Source organism: Medicago sativa, chromosome 3, assembly GCF_051527215.1.
Source record: "Medicago sativa cultivar Bolivia chromosome 3, Bolivia_mono, whole genome shotgun sequence".
NCBI classification, from domain to species: domain Eukaryota; kingdom Viridiplantae; phylum Streptophyta; class Magnoliopsida; order Fabales; family Fabaceae; genus Medicago; species Medicago sativa.
In genome coordinates, this window is record NC_140751.1 from 51,537,775 (window position 1) to 51,546,231 (window position 8,457).

An 8,457-nucleotide genomic window follows, 5' to 3' on the forward strand; every position below is an offset into this window, starting at 1 on the left:
GTTCATTGTAACGACCCAAAATTTATACAAGTCATTTTAATATATTTGTATATTTATCATTTATTTATTTCAATATATTATCAGTGAGCAAATTTTTTTTTAAATGGTTAATTATGCATGGTTGACGTGGCACTACCTTAGTTTTATTTTATGATGATGGTAATTGGGGTTATGCCATATCAAAATGAAAATAAAATTTGTATCTTGTTTTCATATGTTTTCACGATCAATACCCATGCCTTATCTCCTTCAATGCTTGGCTTTTATTTTATTTATTTGTTTTATTAGTCAATTCTTGGCATTTAAATGCTAATCAATTGTTCTAGTTGTAGATCATTTCTATTTTATTTGCTTACCTTTGTGTTCTAAGTGTATTTACTACGTGTTTTACTGGTATTTACTACAACAGTCAATTATAATTATTCTCTCTTCTTTTTACACGTTACATTATCTTTTCTATAGTCTTTGTTCAAACAATTGTCTTACATGCCTTTTCTTATTTGATTCATGTCGACCCATGATTTCAGATAATTAAGATTGACTAAATTAATACCTTCTTAACACTGCATTTCGTTTTTCTACCTCACAATAAACACCACTTTAATTTCCTTTACTGTTATCATATGTTTTTATTTCTCCTAATAGTGTTCTCACTGCATTTCGTGTTTTACTGGTATTTACTACAAGAGTCAATTATAATTATTCTCATTTTTTTTTTTGCACGTTACATTATCTTTTCTATAGTCTCTGTTCAAACAATTGTCTTACATGCCTTTTCTTATTTGATTCATGTCGACCCATGATTTCAGATAATTAAGATTGACTAAATTAATACCTTCTTAACACTACATTTCGTTTTTCTACCTCACAATAAACACCACTTTAATTTCCTTTTCTGTTATCATATGTTTTTATTTCTCCTAATAGTGTTCTCAGTTCCTTTAAAACCCCTAGTAGCCTAGCCAACAAACGGAATTAAGCCATTATCACCATCTTTCAAATAATTTCAAAGTCATATTATAAACTTGTGTAGCTTTGAAGTTTGAATCATTCCCATCTTGCAAACCACATAACTGTTGTCATACCTCCCAACCCAAACCACCCTGGAGCTGTGCCCCCAAGACCTCCAATAATACCTCCCAACCTAAACTACATACCTCCCAACCCAAACCACCCTGGTGTTGTGCTCCTAAGACCACCATTAAACCCATTTCCAAGTGTGCCTAGACTCCTGAGAACACCTAGGGTTGAGGTACATCATCCTCCTCGACCTGAAGAACCCTAGAGACTACATCCTCCACCTTGTTACTTCCTGTGGAATAAATGTTCACTGTTCTGCTGGTTATTTTTTTTGTTCTGTGGAGTGATGAAAGGATTTTTTTTTATACTTTTGATATTAGTTTTCTATCAGATATTTCTTTTTTGTGACAAGTTGGTGATTTACCAATACTGACTTTAAGGAACCAGCTACTTCTAAAGTTTATATTTTTTTTTTTTTGGAGCAAACTTCCCAAGTTTATTTGATAAGTTTGTCATTGGAATTAGTAATCCAATACTGCATGTATATCTCTTGCTGTTCAACTATTAGTTATATATCTTCTTCAATATCTCTCTAACTCCCTCAAACTTGAATGTTTTTTTTAATTCAGTGTTGTTTTAGGACTATAGTGAGTGTGCACATTGTTTTTATGGTCAATTTTGAGTTCGAGGATTGAGGTGTGATCAATTGGTACTTTTTGAGACATTTGAGAGATATTTCTCTAAGCTTTGCTTCATAAATGAAGCTTAACATCAGATGGAATTTTGTTTAATAAATAAATCATAGACATTTTGAAATTTTATTTGAAGTGATTTTGATTTGTATTAGCTCAGTATTGCAATCAACTGAGCTGTTTTGGTTTTTATATACCATATTTCTGTTAATTTAGCATTTTGTGTCATAACTAGTGTTTGCTTTCTTGCTTGATTGACTTAATCAATTTTCATTTAAGATAATACATTTTAGTTTTTCAATTGCATGATTGGAAGTTACTTCTGTTTGTTCCACTGACACTACTTCACACTAAATTTTTCGTCGTTGTCTAATAATCAATTTTCACTGTCAAATTTGAATGTGCAGTTGGCGAAATTGAAGAAATTAAAGATTTTGATAAAGATAATTATGAAGTTAAAGAAATTTTTATTTTGTCATGTTTTGTTTCTAATATCCATTTATTGTCTTTAATGCAATTTACAAACATAAAGTTGAAAAATCGTTGTGTTTGAAGGAATTTATCAAGCAATATTATTGTCATTATTTGTTCCATACATTACATGGTACACGACTTTTCAGCGATATAAATGTGCGGATGATCCGGACGATGTAAGAATGAAGTACCAACAAAGTTCATGGTTCCCCCAATTTTTTTATAATACTATGTATTATATTTTTTTTATCAATATTTATTTTTTGTGAACTTTATATGATGTATAAGAGTCTTTTTTACTCAATATAGTGGGTCGACCAACAATGCATGGTAGACTGCTTAGAGGACCACTTTTGCTTATAATTAAAGATAGATGATAGTTGTTTAAAAATTGTTTTGATATAAAAATGAATGAGAAGACAAACTCATTTCTTAACCTGATGTTGGTTTTATCATTGATCTCACAAACATGTCCGATCAACAATAAGACACTTTACTTGTTCAAAAAAAAAAAATAAGACACTTTATGAAAATGAGTTAGAAAAAAATTAATAAACATATAGTATAATATATCAATATGCAAAGACATTTTAGTTCTCCTTAAAGATATTCACGTGTTGAAATGGAAATTATAAACAAATCCCAATCAAATAGTGTTTAAAAGAATGTCTAAACTTTTTGTACATAAATACCAATGCATGAGGTATATTAGCATACAACTATGAACACTTACATAGACAAAGACCACCAAAGACAACACTTATAATTTTGTCAAGCCTTAATTTAATCTCTAATATGGTTTTGACAAACTGAAGATGAATGCTTTTGTTTTTATTGTGCTGTTAGTTGTGTGTTCCTGGTGGTGTTAGTTCAGTTAAATAATCATGTGTTTAATCTATGGCTATGTTGTCAGTTGTTACATGTGTTGTGAGTTCGGTTATATGAATACCGTTTAATAATCCTTTGTTTAACCGGGAATATAAACTAATTTAAATTAATTAATCGTAGAAAATTAATACACAATTGAGTAGTGTGCTGAGAAGGAATTCTTACTGCTGTTAGTTGTGTGTCTCTGGTGGTGTTAGTTTAGTTAAATGTGTGTCCCTGGTGGTGTTAGTTCAGTTAAATAATCATGTGTTTAATCGTTGTCAGTTGACACAGGTGCTGTGAGTTCGATTATATGAATACCGTTTAATAATCCTTTGTTTAACCTTGAATATAAACTAATTTAAATTAAATAATCGTAGAAAATGAATACACAATTGAGTAGTGTATTGAGGAGGTATTCTTAATGTTGTTTCTGTGTTTAAATGTATAGGGGAGATATGATTTTAGAAGGTGCACAAATAATCCAAACATGCGAAGTATTGCTGTTTATGTTGGCCCTCCGAATATTAATGAGCTTAGGAAGCCTCGCGTTCATTGTTCTTTCCTTTTTGATGCATTTAAATTGTTTTTTTTTTCATACCAATAATTTAAATTTTCAATGTTGCAGGTTCTCTTTAACTGGAACGAGGACTATTATAAACAGTTTGCCATAGCAATGTCCATTTATGGACATGAATGGTCTAAGATGTGCATTGATCCTCGTATTGGGCTGCCCTCGAATTTGAAGGGGAGCAATTTGAAGGTAAGTGGTATTGTGGCATAAGATTTTTAATCAGGACACTGATCCTAGTATTATACTAATATTAATTTGTTGTATTTTAATGTATTTTTATGCCTTTCCAATTGCAGGAAATGTGGATATCAATGGATAGTGATGATATAAGTTGCTCAGAGGATGATTCAGATCCTGATGATTTTGAAGACTCTGATGGGGAGGAGTATCATAAATATGGCCTATATTTGTTGAGCCCAAGCCAGTTCGCAAAAGCAGCTGACGAGCAAGTTGCTCAGAATCCTGTTCAGCCGGATTTTAGCTCCTTCGCTCCTCCTGACTTCCAGTACCAGTGGGGTAGTAATTTTGAAGTTGGAAGCTCTTCGAACCCACCCAGGAAGTCATCAATAGTGACCCCTAGACGTCCCCCAAGACCCTCTAGTCTTCGAAGAAGTCGCTCTCCACCATCTATTCATCCATCTATTATACGCCCACTCAGGATAAATGAACCTAGTGCAGCTCAACCTACCCCCTCAAACCCTCATGTTGTCTTACCTCCCCCCGCAAACCTCCCTGTTGTCATACCTCCCAACCCGAACCACCCTGGAGCTGTGCCCCCAAGACCTCCAATAATACCTCCCAACCCAAACCACCCTGGTGTTGTGCCCCCAAGACCTCCATTAAACCTATTTCCAAGTGTGCCTATACTCCCGAGAACACCTAGGGTTGAGGTACATCATCATCCTCGACCTGAAGAACCCTAGATACTACATCCTCCACCTTGTTACTTCCCGTGGAATAAATGTTCACTGTTCTACTGGTTATTTTTTTTGTTCTGTGGAGTGATGAAAGAGATTTTTTTCATACTCTTGATATTAGTTTTCTATCAGATATTTCTTTTTTGTGACAAGTTGGTGATATACCAATACTGACTTTAAGGAACCAGCTACTTCTCAAGTTTATATTTATTTTTTTGGAGCAAACTTCCCAAGTTTATTTGATAAGTTTGTTCATGGAATTAGTAATTCAATACTGCATGTATATCTCTTGCTGTTCAACTATTAGTTATATCTCTACTTTAATATCTCTCTAATTCCTTCAAACTTGAATGTTTTTTTAATTCAGTGTTGTTTTAGGATTTTAATCAGTGTGCACAGTGTTTTTATGGTCAATTTTGAGTTCGAGGATTGAGGTGTGATCAATTGGTACTTTTTGAGACATTAGAGAGATATTTCTGTAAGCTTTGCTTCATAAATGAAGCTTAACATCAGATGGAATTTCGTTTAATAAATACATCATAGACATTTTGATTGAAATTTTATTTGAAGTGATTTTGATTTGTATTAGCTCAGTATTGCAATCAACTGAGCTGTTTTGGTTTTTATATACCATATTTCTGTTAATTTAGCATTTTGTGTCATGACTAGTGTTTGCTTTTTTGCTTGATTGACTTAATCAATTTTCATTTAAGATAATACATTTTAGTTTTTCAATTGCATGCTTGGAAGTTACTTATGTTTGTTCCACTGACATTACTTCACACTAGATTTTTCGTCGTTGCCTAATAATCAATTTTCACTGTAAAATTTGAACGTGCAGTTGGCCAAATTGAAGAAATTAAAGATTTTGATAAAGATAATTATGAAGTTAAAGAAATTTTTATTTTGTCATGTTTTGTTTCTAATATTCATTTATTGTCATTAATGCAATTTACAAAGATAAAGTTGAAAAATCGTTGGGTTTGAATCAATTTATCAAGCAATATTATTGTCATTATTTGGTCCATACATTACATGGTACAGTACTTTTCAGCGATATAAATGTGCGGATGATCCGGACGATGTAAGAATGAAGTACCAACAAAGTTCATGGTTCCCCCAATTTTTTTTTTGTAAAACTATGTATTATATTTTTTTATCAATATTTATTTTTTGTGAACTTTATATGATGTATAATAGTCTTTTTTACTCAATATAGTGGGTCGACCAACAATGCATGGTAGACTGCTTAGAGGATTGCTTATAATTAAAGATAGATGGTAGTTGTTTAAAAATTGTTTTGATATAAAAATGAATGGGTTATTAGTGCTTTACCCCCTGTAATATAGGTCATTTCCGGTTTTACACCTTGTAAAATATTTTTTTTGATTTACCCCCTGTAAAATATTTTTGTTTTGATTTACCCCCTTAATAGGTCATTCAAAAACCAATTTTAATTTTTTTTCTTCAGAAATTCTGGTTTTTGAATGACCTATTAGGGTGGTAAATCAAAACAAAAATATTTTACAAGGGGGTAAATCAAAAAAAATATTTTACAAGGTGTAAAACCGAAAATGACCTATATTACAGGGGTAAAACACCATTAACCCAAAAATGAATGAGAAGACAAACTCATTTCATAACCTGATGTTGGTTTCATCATTGATCTCACACACATGTCCGATCAACAATAAGACACTTGTTCAAAAAAAAAAAAAAGACACTTTATGAAAATGAGTTAGAAAAAAATTAATAAACATATAGTATAATATATCAATATGCAAAGACATTTTAGTTCTCCTTAAGGATATTCACGTGTTGAAATAGAAATTATAAACAAATCCCAATCAAATAGTGTTTAAAAGAATGTCTAAACTTTTGTACATAAATACCAATACATGAGGTATATTAGCATACAACTATGAACACTTACATAGACATGGACCACCAAACACAACACTTATACACTCCACCACACCATCAATAATTTTAAAAAATGATTTTTTTTAAGGAAAAAAAAAAGAAGAAATATTTGAATGCAATCTTTATCTTTATAGTACACTTGCCACTCAATCTTACTTGACCTCATTAATTGCTCATACACTAATACACAATTGTACTAACAATTGATTACTATTGGTTTCTACAGATGTGAGTAATTACATTATGATCAAAACTATTAATTGCTCATACACTAATCCACATCAGCACATTGATTGTTGTTAAAAGTAAATCTTGCATATCTTTTCTCATATAAAGAACATCTTACACACTTTTTTTAACGGAGCAACAATTATGGTTACATTACTCCTCTCTTTTGAATTCTTTCAATAGTTTTCTCTTATATTATTTCACTTTCAACCTTCAAAATCAAAATAAAAGAGAAGATCTCTCAATTCATTCTAAGTATGTTTCTCTCTCAACCCTCTAATCCGCTTCCCATTTTTTCCTTTCAGACTCACTCCCTTTCTCTCATTTTTCTCCTCTTCAATCTCCCATATTGTCTTAAATTGTTTTATTTTGTAGTTTCCATTTTAACTGAATTTTTATTTAATAATCATTTAAAATTATTGAGTTTGGTTTTGTGTTTACCGGTCTATCGTCAATATTTGCGTTATAATGTGTATGATCATTTGACCGCTGTTTTCTTTGGAAAACTGCGTTGTTGATGTTATTAGATCTATTGAAATGGTAAATGATAAATAAAAAAATATATAAAGTACACATTTTTTTGTACTTATTATATTATTTAAATTTTATTACTGATAGCTGTAATAATTTATTAATGTCGATATTACATACGAGGACATGTCCCTATGTTACAAATGTACTTACAAATCAACGTTATCAATTGAAAAATATTCATTGGCATAATTAAAAGAGGGGGTGAAAATGGTTAGAAGAAGTTGCGGGTATTGAGTGATTAAAATAAAACAAAATGAGGGATGGTAATGATTATATTTGAACGTGATAATAGAATCCTTCATATATATTTTAATTGATACGTGATGCATTTTTTTTATTCTTGATTGACTTCCATGTCTAAAATAGAGATCCGGTAAAAAGCAAAGAACATATAAACACCAAAAAAATAAAAAGAAATAAAAGAGAATATGAATAAGAAAACAACAACATATGAAATTACAATAAAAAGTAAAATAAGATAAGAAATGTTAAACAGACAATAAAACAATAAAAAATAAGAAGTAAACAAAAAAAGAAAAAAAAAAGAGAATGGGGTTCAAACCAGTGATTTTTTATGGGAGTAAGAGTTTGATGAAAATAGTGAAAAACAAATTGTCTATATATATGAAGAAAAAAAATCATGTCTTGCTCAATTTTGATTGGATGATTATATATAAATGAATCTTGTATCCATTTTGATTGGTTAATAGAAAATAAATGAGTCGCCAGTGTCACACCTCCGCACTGGTCATGTAAGAACTAGTTGTTGGAAGTTCGATCCTCAGCACCCTGATCTGAAACCAAAAAAATAAATGAGTCAAGATCCATTTTGATTAGTTGATAAAAAAGCATTAAATGAGACGATGAATATGAAGATAATCTAATCCATTTCGATCCTCGGCACATGTACTATTGATTTTTAAAAAGACATTTGTTTATAATAGAGAAGAGATGGAGATGTAAATAAAGGAAAGTATCCCCTCTACATTATAGTCATGTTAGTTTAGTTGGAAGCGAAAGAAAATAGTCATGTTAGTTTAGTTGGAAGCGAAAGAAAAAAAACTACATTCTATTGTCCATTCCATGCCACGAGCAATGAACTTTAAAATACGGGGTCCCTATTATTCAATACAATATTTTCTTTCTCTCTCAAAAGATAATCTAATCATATTATGTCTTCGTCTTATATTCTGAGTCTCCTTTTGATCTTAATATAAGTTATTTAAGG